This window comes from Ovis canadensis, chromosome X (genome assembly GCF_042477335.2).
Source record: "Ovis canadensis isolate MfBH-ARS-UI-01 breed Bighorn chromosome X, ARS-UI_OviCan_v2, whole genome shotgun sequence".
NCBI classification, from domain to species: Eukaryota; Metazoa; Chordata; class Mammalia; order Artiodactyla; family Bovidae; genus Ovis; species Ovis canadensis.
The window spans coordinates 117017545-117030889 of NC_091727.1; the positions used below are offsets into that span (position 1 = coordinate 117017545).

The following is a 13345-nucleotide window of genomic DNA, read 5'->3' on the forward strand; positions in this document are numbered from 1 at the left end:
ATACCAGTTGGGATATTACTGTAAAGGTATTTTGTAGATGTGATTAACATTTAAGTCACTAGACTTTGTTAATTTGATAAATTGGAGTTTGCGATTAATATATACACACTACTGTATATAAAATAAACAACAAAGACCTACTGCATAGCCCAGAGAACTATACTCAATATTTTGTAATAACCTACAATAAAAAGGAATCTGAAAAAGAATATAAATATATATGTACATATATATATATATAACTGAATCACTTTGCTGTATACCTGAAACTAACACAACATTGTAAACCAATTATACTTCAATTAAAAAAAATCACTAGGCTTTTGAGTAAAGCAAATTACCCTTCATAATGTGGGTAGTTCAGTTCAGTTCAGTTCAGTTCAGTCACTCAGTTGTGTCTGACTGTTTGCGACCCCATGAATCGCAGCACGCCAGGCCTCCCTGTCCATCACCAACTCCCAGAGTTCACTCAGACTCATGTCCATCGAGTCACTGATGCCATCCAGCCATCTCATCCTCTGTCGTCCCGTTTTCCTCCTGCCCGCAATCCCTCCCAGCATCAAAGTCTTTTCCAATGAGTCAGCTCTTCGCATGAGGCGGCCAAAGTACTGGAGTTTCAGCTTTAGCATCATTCCTTCCAAAGAACACCCAGCACTGATCTCCTTTAGAATGGACTGGTTGGATCTCCTTGCAGTCCAAGGGACTCTCAAGAGTCTTCTCCAACATCACAGTTCAAAAGCATCAATTCTTCGGCACTCAGCTTTCTTCACAGTCCAACTCTCACATCCATACATGCCCACAGGAAAACCCATAGCCTTCACTAGACGGACCTTTGTTGGCAAAGTAATGTCTCTGCTTTTGAATATGCTATCTAGGTTGGTCATAACTTTTCTTCCAAGGAGTAAGCGTCTTTTAATTTCATGGCTGCAGTCACCATCTGCAGTGATTTTGGAGCCTCAAAAAATAAAGTCTGACACTGTTTCCACTGTTTCCCCATCTATTTCCCATGAAGTGATGGAACCAGATGCCATGATCTTAGTTTGTGGGTAAGTGAAGTGAAGTTGCTCAGTCGTGTCCGACTCTTTGTGACCCCACGGACTGTAGCCTACCAGGCTCCTTTGTCCGTGGGATTTTCCAGGCAATAGTACTGGAGTGGAGTGCCATTTCCTTCTCCAGGGGATCTTCCCGACCCAGTGACTGAACCCGTGTCTCCCACATTGTAAACAGACGCTTAACCGTCTAAGCCACCAGAGAAGATAGTTTGTGGGTAGGCCTCATCTAATTAGTTGAAGGCCTTTAGAGGGAAAAAGACTGACTGAGGTGCCCTGAGAAACAGAATTCTGCCTGCAGTCCACTGTTGGACTTGAACTGAAACATGTCCAGTCTTGTCTTTTCCTGTTTTGTGCTCCCTGAGGTACTGGTTAGACCTCTGCCATGGGCCAGGCTACCTGGTATAAGTTATCTGGATGCAATCTCTGGGCTGGCAGCCAGCAAGCTCATGGGAGCAGACACTAGGCAGTCCTCACTGTCTCAGCTCTTCAGGGTTTAATAACCTTCATTGCACATACCAGGCACTCGTCAAATGTCAAACAAAATTCCCCTCAATATCAGTGTCACTAGTAGCTTTCCCCAATACAACTGTTTACCTGTGACCAGGCTCAAATAAGCCACATGTATGGCCAGGAAATAAAATAATGGCCAATATTTACAGAGTTATAGGTGTCAGGCATTACACTGAGCACTTGACATGGACTAGTTCATTTAATCCTCACAGAAGCCTCATGAAATAGGCAGTATTATCTTACTAGCCCAGTTTTATGGATGGCAAAATAGAGCCTGAGAAAAGAGAAATTTTCAAAATCACAGACTGCTTGAAAAAGGCATCAACTTGAATCTGGGTCAGATTGAAGCTCTACCCCACTAAGCTACACTATTTCCAGTTAGATTACTACCTCAGCCCTCTGCAAACCTGTTACCACATATCAACCTCGAATGTGGGTGCCACAGCACACACTGAATGAATGCTTTATGCTAGGACTGGAGCTCATGGCAGTGGTGTTGAGTCATGTCTGGCTCTTTGTGACCCCATGGACTGCAGTGTGCCAGGCTTCACTATCTCCTGAAGTTTGCTCAAAGTCATGAGTTTGCCCATGGTGTGGTATGAATAAATGCCTCTACAAGGATCACAGTAAACAGATACCCAGAAAATGGATAACCAACAAGGTCCTATTGTATAGTATATGGAACTCTGTTCAATATTATGTGACGGCCTTGATGGGAGAGGAGTCTGGGAGAGAATGGATACATGTACATGTGTGGCTGAGTCTCTTTGCTGTGCACCTGAAACTATCACAATATCATTAATCAGCTGTACTCCAATACAAAATAAAAACTTTATTTAATTAAAAAAAAAACAAATAGACACCCAGATTGCAAAGGCAAAATCATATTGCTGCTTGCCCCCTGGACTCAATGTCTGTGTGTCCCCCAAAGTTTGTATGTTGGATCCCTCATCCCTACTGTGATGGTATTTGGAGGTGGCAGGTGATTAGGTTATGAGGGTGGAGCCCTCATCAATGGGATTAGTGCTCTTATAAGGAGACACACAAGAGAAATAATGTCTCTCACTCCACCATGGGAGAAGACAGCAAGAAAGTGGCTATTTGCAAACCAGGGAGTGGCTTCTCACCAGATACCAAACCTGCTGGCACCTTGATCTTGGACTTTCCAGTCTCTAGAACCGTGAGACATAAGTGCTTGTCAAGTCACCTAATCTATAGTATTTCTGTTACAGCAGCTCAGATTAAGATATCCCCAAAGAAAGAAAGAATGGTATGGCTATATAACCATGCTTCTCAACCTTTAGCTACATATTAGACTAAACATGGAAGCTTTTCAAAACCATCAATGATTGGAATCACCCCCTGGAGGCTGTGATTTAACAGACTTGGGGTGAGGTTTGGATGTCAGCATTTTTGGCAAGCTCCCCACATGAGTCTGATAGGCAGACAGTTTGTTTCACTGGCGTGGGCCCTTCATAGCACACAGCAGCTAAGGCTAAGACCTGAGCCCACCCTCCAGCTGCTGACAGTGAGAGTGCCTGGGCAGTGAGAACACATGGGCACTGAGGCCAGACTGCTTAGATTGAGACATCAGTTTGCCACTCACTAACCCTGGGACTTTGAGCAAATGCCTTGGCCTACCTGAGCCTCAATTTCCTCATCTGTAAAATGGGATAATAATAATAATGCCTATCTTATAGGATTGTTGTCAAGATTAAATGAAATACATGTAAAGTGCTTAGAACAGCATTTGACAAATAGTAACCACCATTATCATTACTATAGAGTATTTCAGCTTGGAGAAGAGGGAATTCCCTGGCAGTCCAGTGGTTAGGAGTCTGTGCTTTCACTTCCAAGAGCTCAGGTTCGGTCCCTGGATGGGGAACTAAGATACCACAAGTTGTGCAGCATGGCCAAAACAGAACACCCCCCAAACCTAAAAAATTCCCCCCAATACACAAACAACAACAGCAACAACAACAACAAAAAACCCCAAAACCTCCCAAAGCTTGGAGAAGAGACAAGTATACTGAAGACTAAACCAACCCAGGAGCCTAGAATGCTAGACTGCCATTTGCCCAAACTGTATCTTACTAGTAAAGAGACACAAAGCATATCAGGTTACTAACCACAAGGCCCTGAGCTTAAATCCTCCCTCCATACACACCCAGGCGACTGTCCTGTGGTGTCAGTTCAGATCTGCCAGAATGGACATGCAGTGTTCTACAGCAGACACCACTTGAGAAAGCTGAGTCCTACATCTGGCTCTGCCACCATTTGCCTCACCCTGACCAAGTCCTTGAATTCCTTGAACCTTCCTTTCTTCACATGTCAGGAGGCTGAAACTAAATGACCTTGAAGGCTCTTTCTTGCTCCTCTAATCCACGCTGCTGGTCTACTCCACACTCCTTCCTGCCCCTAGGACTTCAAATCTGTGCTTCCCTTTGCCTAGCTAAGTCTTTCTCACCAATGAGACTAAACATTACTTCTGCAGGGAAGTCTTCCCAGATCTCCAGCCTAAGTCAGGAGCCCAGTAAACACTTTTGGGCACCCCGTACTTCTCTTTCATGGCATGTGATACAGTTTGTAATGATCTAGTGTATAGTGCTTCCCTGGTGGCTCAGATGGTAAAGAATCTGCCTGCAATGTGGGAGACCTGGGTCCGATCCCTGAGTTAGGAAGATCCCTTGGAGAAGGAAATGGCAACCCATTCCAGTATTCTTGCTTGGAGAATCCGACAGAGGAGAGCTACAGTTCATGGGGTTGCAAAGAGTTAGACCTGACTGAGCAACTAACATTTTCACTTTCAGTGTATAATTATTTCATGTCTCCCCACCCCCCATACCGCACAGGCTAAATACCATGAGGGCAGTGACTATGTCTATCTTGTTTATGGTTTTGTTCCCAAAGGCTACCAATATGCTCAGCACCCAGAATGTGCTTAATACATATTGAAGGAAAGAAGGATCGGATTTGCAGTCAATGGAAATGATAGGTAAACACTTCAAAGCAATGTGGTTGACTGTTTCTGTGATAAACTCGCCAGAGGTCTTCTACCGGAGGCAATGTTTTAGGTTTTCATTCTTTCTATGAGTACTGAAATAATTAAATAATACTTGTGAAGATGTTAACTCATATTTCCTTGATTAGCGCAATCTTAATTTTAGGAATCTATCCTATAGATACATTTGCCCATGTGGGAAATGATGTATGTTACAAGCATTTTTGTTGCAGCATTGTTGATAAGAGCAACAAACTGGAAATGATCTGAATGTCTATCAAAGAGACAGTATGTCATACTATGGAACACTATGTCACCATTTAAAAGTATGTGGCAGTTAAACCTGGACTGATAAGGTGCCATCTCCAAGATACATTTTAGGTGGAAAAAAAAAAAAAAACCCAGTGTAGAAGAGATATATGCATGCTGCTGATTTTCTAAAAACAAAAAGAATATAAATATGCATATTTATGTATATCTTTGGATAGACCATCTTTGGAATGACTAGGTAAAAAACTGGAAACAATAGGGTTTTCTCTGTAGAGAACTGGAGGGGTTAAGGGACAAAGGTTGGGGAAGACTAACTTTTTAATAGACATTATTTGTACCTCTTAGATTTTGTTTCAAATGCAAATGTTCCCTAGGCAAAAGGTAGAATGTTAATTGTAAAAGAGCATTAATCAAGACAATAAGAAGACAAACCACAGGCTAGGAGAAAATATCGGCAAAAGTCATATCTGATAAGGGACCATAGAGAGAACTCTTAAAACTCAACGATAAGAAACAACCAAATTACCACTACACATCAACTAGAATAGCCACAATCCAGAACACTGAGGGCAACAGATATTGGTGAGGATGTGGGGACAACAGGAACTCTCATTCATTACTGGTGGGCATGCACAATGGTACAGTCACTCTGGAAGACAGGTCGGTGGTTTCTTACAACACTAAATATACTCATACCGTAGGAGCCAGCAATTGTGCTGATTAGATATTGGTATTTACCTAAAGGAGGTTAAAAATTTATGTCCTCACAAAAACCTGCACATAGTTGTTTAAAGCAGCTTTATTCTTCATTTCCAAAGCTTAGAAGCAACAAGAGTCTGCTAGTTGGAGCCAACAGGAGCTCATAACCTTTCACTTGTTATTTGGAAACAACTTCTAACTTCTGCAGTAATATAGGGCACAACCTGAAGACCACACCATCCAGTTTCCAAGCCGTCTGAGAATGTATATTCGTGGAAGGCAGTTGGGCTAAGAGGCTTCTGTCTGTTGGCAAATCCCGAGGAGTCAAACAAGCTAAAAAAACCAGTGGTATTAAAGTAAAAGGGCCTTTATGTCTTGTGAGCCACATGGCTCAAGTTTCTCTTGGCAGTGCTAGGTCCCCCCAAATTGTCCTCATACAGCTGAGAAACACCCTGGCTCCTTGGGGGGGGGGGCGGGGTTGTCCATGCAAGCGGGAATAGGCAGCTGCTCCCAGCTTGGCAGGCCTACAAGCCATCCCCCATAATGACCTACTCGGAAAGCCTGCAATAACATGGGGGCAGCGAGGAAATGGACAGCAGGCTAGCATTTTTCTTGGGAAGAGAAGAGAAATAGTTTCCATGTACCAGCTGGGGGTGGAGGTGGGGAAATCGAAAGTGCAGCTGGACCAGACTCGAGAAAGCAATTGAGATGCAGGCACGGGAGCAGCCGAGGGTGGCCGTGGGAGTGTGTACAGGGCAGAGCCAACTTTTAGAGTTACCTTCTAAAATTTTGTGTTTATTTTTTTGGCCACACCCCACAGCTTGCAGAATCTTAATTTCCTGACCAGGGATTGAACCTGGGCCCTTGGCAGTGAAAGCACCAAGTCCTAACCACTGGACCATCAGGGGTGTCCCTAGTGTCATCTTGACAGGGAGTGAGACTGCGTAGGAAGCTTGCGGGAAAAGATTTGGCACATGCCAGTTTTCAGCAGGCTGGGAATACACAGGCATATGCAGGAGCTGCACCCAGTGGCCTCTGGGTAAACACCTGTTAAATTAACCCAACGAATGATCCACTCCACTACCACCCCTTCTCACCATTATCTATAGAGATGGAAGATCTTTTGAGGTCTTGTGATGTTAGCTCATTTGGGTGTTTACAGTGATCATAAAAAACACATAAACACACCTGGCCTGGCTTTTGTAGCTTTAATCAGGCCTTCAATGCCTGAGTAGATTCTGAAGAGATGCTTCAAGAATAAAAATAGTACCTTAGCTTTACTGAGTATTTATCATGTGTCTGGCTCTGTGTCTGCATTAACCCCATTCAGTCTTCTCCACAGGAATATGAACCAGGCACTAGGCTTCTCCCCGTGTTTTACAGAGGAGGAAAGATGAGGTTCAGAGAGGTGACGTGGTTTACCCAAGTTCACACAAAGAGTAAGGGGCAGGGCTGGCATCTAAAGCCCACACTCTGGACCACAGAGCTAGTCTGCCAATGAAAGCTTTAAGATAAACACAGCTATCAAAATCAAATGAGCAGGGGAACTTCCCTGGTAGCTCAGTGGTAAAGAATCTGTCTACCAATGCAAGAGACACAGGTTTGATCCAGGAGGATCCCACATGCCACAGGGCAACTAAGCCTGTGCGCCTCCGACTATTGAGTCTGTGCTCTAGAGCCTGTGAGCTGCAACTAAAGGAAAAAAGCCTATGCAACAATGAAGACCCTGCACAGCCAAAAACAAGTAAATAAATTATTAAAAACAAATAACCACCTCCCCTAACAAATGAACAGGGACTTCCCTGGTGTTCCAATGGTTAAGACTCCAAGCTCCCAATACAGGAGGCACGGTTTCAATCCCTGGTCGGGGAACTAAGATCCCATATGCCACATGGTGTGGCCAAAAACAAACAAATGACAAAAAAAGAGAGACAAATCTCCAAAACAAATGAATAACATCTATGTGAGGGAAAGGAGGTAAAAACTGGTGCTGCATTTCTAAAGCTGGCTTGATGCCAGCAGAGGGATTCACAAACCCCAGTGTGCATCTCCCCCTGACAGCAGGGCCTACAGATGAGTGCTCACAGCTGTGGGCCTTTCCTGGGACTCCCTTCCCTTCCCCTGTCTCTCTTCACCCCAACCCTGGAGGCAGAGGGAAGGGGAGCTCCCGTTTTAGCTGCTGTTATTGTCCAGCTGGAACTCAAAGAAGTCTGCTTAGCAGAGGCTGGCCATTTTGATTCCCAGACTTTATCTCTTGGAAGGAATAAGACAGTGCAAGTCAGGAGGAAAGGGCAGAGCAATTTTACAATGAGTGGAATTAGGAAGGCTCCTCCCCGTGGCCCTGGGCCCACCCCCCACCCCTCTGCCCCGCCCCGTGCCTGCCCTCTAGGGAATAGTCTTGTTTCCATGATCAACAACTGCCATCCCTAAAGTATTTAGGGCACTCTACACCTTTGGAAAAAACAAAGGGGAGACTTCTTTCCTTACACCTTAATGATGATACTCAAACAAAGCCACCTGGCCTGAGGGATGTCCAGACCTCTACCTGGATATGAAAAATGTCCTTTTTTTCCCCTCAGAATGCCAAGGCAATGCTACTGACCGAGGCAGAAGCTGTCAGTTCCCAAAGGGCCCAGCCCCCAAAGCAAAATGATGGCAAGGAGTTAAAGATGCAGTGAACTCAAGGTAACGCTCCCATCCTCTCCCATGACCCCGAGAGTTGAGAACCCAGCAGTGTTTGTATTTCTGGACCAGCGGGCGAGTTGGCTGTGCTGGGGAAACAGAACTCTAGTCCTCCTGAGACTAGATGCCATGTCAACCAAGAAATGCTGAACTAGGCAGAACACCTGAAACTCATGTAGTGCTTCCTGGCAGGTGTGATGAGAATAATCTACACTTTCTCACGCTGGGGCTTTGCATCTGCTCTGCCATGGGCTCGGCGAGCTGTTGGGGCTTTCTTCCCCGGTCTGTCTGAGCGGCATAGCCAGTCTGAGGCGGCCAAAGGTCCATGGCTGCTGAATGTTCTCTGCTCCTCATTTCAATCTGCAGGCTTCAAGCTTTCCGTTGTCAGGCTGCCAGCGACCAAAGAAAGCCAGGGCGCCCAACAGCCTGGTTTTCTAAAGATTTTTTTTCCCCTTTCCAAATGAGTTAACCATTCCTTGGCCAAAGCCACTCTCATGCCCATTTTTGAGCTTGCGTGCTGTTTTTTGTTTTTTGTTTTTTTTTTCAACTGAGGCCCAGCATTCCCAAATCTCAAAATTAGGTTTCATTCTCTGTCATCCTGAACTGAAAAACAAAAACAAAACCAAAAAAACCCTAACTGATTACCTAGCATCTAGGAACAAGCCCCAGAGAAGGCAATGGCAGCTCACTCCAGTGTTCTTGCCTGGAGAATCCCAGGGACGCAGAGCCTAGTGGGCTGCCGTCTATGGGGTCGCATAGAGTCGGACATAACTGAAGTGACTTAGCAGCAGCAGCAGGAACAAGCCCCTGGAGCCCTGGTGGATAAAGCATGGGCCTGAAGGAGAGACCTGATTTCCTAGCCCCCGAGCCACTTGGTAGCTAAGTGAATGCTGGGCAGGTAACTTACCCTCTCTGTGCCTCATGCCTCATTTCCTCACCTAGAAACTAGGGATACTAACTATACTTACTTAATAGGGTGGATGAAGAGGATGGGATGATACACGGCCTGGTCCACATTACATGATGAATAAATGTAGTTATTATTGCATTATTGTCATTTCTTATTTACTTCCCTGTGGTTTTCTCCTCCAGACATATTTTGTCCCCATCCTTATGCCAGATCTAGATCTGCTCCTTCATATCACGTTTACTGAAATCAACATGCAAGTACAAACACTATGATGCTGATTCATCAAGCACAAAGTGGTGGGAGGCTGTTGTGAAGAGGGGGTGTCCATCAAGACTGTTTTTCTCTGTCCTTTTAGCATATTTACTTATCTTGAAATGGTAACAGGTGTTGGAGCTGAGATACACAGAACAGGAGAGGTAAGGCCGGGGGTAGGAGATAGTGTGTTATCAGAGCAAGGATTGCAGGCAGTTTGAGGCAGGGGACAAAGCCGAGGTTTCCCTAGGTCAGCAGGGAGAAAAAGGCAGGCTGTTCTTACCTTCAGCACAGGGAAGGGATGAGCACACAGGCTTGGGGCTCACCCAGTGGCAGCTAAGTTTCAATTCTGTACTCACAAGGCAGTGGGAATTCAGAAGCCAGCCCTGAACTTTATTCACTTTAAAACAAGTATCAAGTGCCTGAAATATGAGGTTATGTGCTGTGGGGACAAACAGATGTGTAAGACACACGTCCCACAGGCAAGGAGCTGTCTGGAAGGAATCATGAACACAGAAGATTATGACACGAGGAAGCATGTGACATGGGCCTGCAAGCTATAGAGAGGGAGCTATGGGTGTTCAGAACCAGGAACCTCTTTCCTCTTGAGAAGGTGAGAGAAGGTTTCAGGAGGGAAGGGTAGAGGCGTGCAGCAATGGTGGAGAGATGGTAGGAGGTAGGGCACATGGAGAAATGCTATGGAAACTAAACAAGCTGGACCAGAGTGTACACACAGGCTAAGTGTATTATTTAAAAGGGGTTGAAAAGTGAAAATGAAAGGGTTAGTTGCTCGGTTGTGTCTGACTCTTTGCGACCTTGTGGATGGTAGCCCATCAGGTTCTTCTGTCCATGTAATTCTCCAGGCAAGAACACTGGAGTGGGTTGCCATTTTCTTATCCAGGGGATCTTCCCCATTCAGCAATTGAACTCAGGTCTCTGGCATTGGCAGGCAGATTCTTTACCATCTGAGCTACCAGGGAAGCCCTAAGAATGCTGGAGTGGGCAGCCATTTCCTTCTCCAGGAGATCTTGCCAGCCCAGGGATTGAACCTGGGTCTTCCCTATCACAAGCAGATTTTTTTTTTTTACTATCTGAGCCACCAGGGAAGCACCTAAAAGGGGCTGTTTAACCACAAAGCTTCTGGAACAAAATATGCCCTTGGGGGTGGGGGTAGTAACAGTGAAGACAGCATCTATAGTTATTGACAGAGCGCACTTTTAGTTAACTTGGATTCTCCTACCCCCAAATGCCCTCTGAAGTGGTTTGGAACAGCCTTATTTGTGGTTTTACAGAGGCAAAACACAAGATGGATGTCTTGATCCATCACAATAGGACCGCTGTTTGAGGGGTAGGAAAAGTGAACTCATTTATCAAATGAGATCAACATATATGTGCTGTTGTAAGTCAAAAGAGAGCTTCCCAGGTGACTCAGCAGTAAAGAATCCGCCTGCCAAAGCAGGAGATGCAGATTTGATCCCTGGGTTGGGAATATCACCTGGAGTAGGAAATGGCAACCCACTCTAGTATTCTTGCCTGTAAAATCCCAAGGACAGAAGAACCTGGTGGGCTACAGCCCATAGGGTCACAAAAGAGTTGGACATGAATTAGCTAAACAACAACTTGATAAGAGCCAGCCACCACGGGGCACATCTCAGGTGAGATGGAGGTGGATGCTCCAGGCAGACATGATTAGGAATGTGAAATACACTTATTCTTCAGGGGGATGGAGGAGAGGGGCTAAGGAGATAATTTTGATTGAACTGGAGGCTGGAACAGGCAGAGGTTAAAAAAAAAAGTCCTGTTTTGTTTAGCTCAGGCAAAATCTGACAACTTGTATTTGGCAACGTTGAAAGATTGGGGGATCTCACAGGAAAATCTGGATTTTAGGCTCCCTTGAAAAAGGGGCCCACATTTCTAAAAGGCATCTACCGTTTGGAGAAGGGGAACTCACTGCAGCCTCCCCTGGCCACTTTGTTTTATGCTGCGATTCGTATTTAGATGCTGATCACATTTTGTAAGCACAGTGCAGTTAGCTCTCCAGAATGCTTCTGAAAGCCAGGATGGCTCAGAGTGCATTTGCAAGCTTATTCTTTTGGAGGTGAGTGTTACTTATATTATCCGGCTTTCCCTACTTTCTCTTTTTTCCATTACTTCCAAGTTCCTGCCAGCATCTGATTGTGCAACTCCTGATAGAGGGGGCCTCGGTGCAACGAGGGTGGCAAAGTTGGTAAGGGCAGCCTGCCGGGCCAAGGGGCCCAGCCTTTATTCTCTCAGGGCAATGAAGGACACGACACAGGCAGATCTTAAGAAAATCCAGAAGCCCATAGGCTGGGCTGGAGGAGGCAGAAATGAATACTGACCCTGGTGATGCAAGTTACTCAGTTACTGAGTGTGTGGACTTGGGCGGGCTATGGAACCTCTTAGTGTCTCACTTTTCTCCTCTGTAAAATGGGCTTGATAACAGTACCAATCAGGCAGCTCTGTTGCCAGGATTAAAATGAGATAATGAGCATACAGCATGTAGCACAGTGCCTGGTTGGTACATCAGTGCCCAATGCTTATGATCATTTTTAGAATGAATCCTGAGATCAACTGCAGTAGTCGACGTATGAGCTGATAAGGTCCTAGAGGAGGGAAGGGACAGTGACAAAGACCAACATGGGAGTGTTAGGAATGAAGACCCAACTGGGTTCAAGGCTGACTGGGGGAGGGGGAAGAGAGACAACTTCTGGGTCTGCAGCCTGGGTAAGAGGGGAATGACCGCACTGAAATGGACAACCCTGGGAAGACAGTTTCAGGGGAGGGAGAAGTCAGTTTGATACATACTTCAAGGTGACCCTGGAGAGGTGGCGGCCAAACGGCAGTGTCCAGCAAACGATGAGAAGTGCGGGAGCAGGGCTGGGGAAATATGGCTCAGGGCAGAGGATGTGGGTTATGAACATGAGGAACCCAGAGAGGGGAGAGGCACCCTGGAGGGAATGGATGAAGCTCTGGGCTCAGTTCAGCATCTCGGTTTGAACAGCTGGGGACTCTCTTGACCCAGAGACTGTGCATATTCTGCTCAGTCAGCTGTGCCACTTGGATACCACCTTTGTCCTTCATCTTATGTGCTTTTAGTTCAAATGCTGACCGGGCCTAATCCTGCTTGCCTTGTGAGCCCTGATGAGGTCAAAGTCCCCTGTGTAAAAAGTGACAGGCTAACACTTGGTTTTATGTTTGATGAAACGGAGACACCTAATATGGACTGCAGGGAGAGGGGGAGGTCAGGCAGAATTGTGGGGGACCCAGCTTGTGGCTGGCGCCTTCCTCCTGATCCTCTCAGAAGGCCCACCGTGTTCCAAAGCTCCACCTTCTCAGCTGCTCCCTAGATTTTCCAGGCAGCTTCTCTCTCTCTTTTTTTCCACATGAACTGTTCAGAGAACCATTTGCTCAGGACTCCCTGGTCCTCATGGAGGCAAATCAATCTCCATCTACTTGTTTCCCTTCTACTTGTTCTCTCAATACACTAAGTGCTGCCAGCCCCTTCAGTCCCAAGCTCTGGGTTAGGTGTGGGACAGACAAAGGTGGCAAGGCTGGGTGTACCTGGAAGAGCTTGAGTTGAAATGTGCTGAAGTGTGGCCAAGGGCATTTCAGGCACGGTGGTCTTGTGGGCCACGAGGGCATATGAGGTGGGGGGCACCTCATCGTATGTGTGCACAGGGCTGACTCACCCCCTTCCCACCAGCAGCGATCCCATCAGAACATGCACATGCATAATTTTATTTACCTCTCCAGTCTCTAGCATGCCAGCCAGGAGCCAGGGTAAAAGGAAGAAAAAGGAATAAAGTGAGTGTAAGCACGGTGAAGGAAGGGCTCAGCTGGTTAAACAAGACTTCTGATTACTGTCATTAGTGCTCAAAAGAGTTCCAACCCGAAGTGGCATTAAATGGACAGATTGTGTGTGTATGTGTGTCTGGATAAAGCATATAT

At 45.9% G+C, this 13345-nt stretch overlaps 1 protein-coding gene and 1 non-coding gene across 2 annotated transcripts in view; both read right to left on the reverse strand.

Annotated features, from left to right (window-relative positions):
• Nucleotides 1–13345, reverse strand: part of SLC25A43 (solute carrier family 25 member 43) — a 42446-nt gene that overhangs the window by 8921 nt on the left and 20180 nt on the right. The window lies entirely within an intron of this gene.
• TRNAE-UUC (transfer RNA glutamic acid (anticodon UUC)) lies at nucleotides 6368–6440 on the reverse strand. The gene has a single exon. It is a non-coding gene; the product is annotated as a tRNA-Glu (tRNA).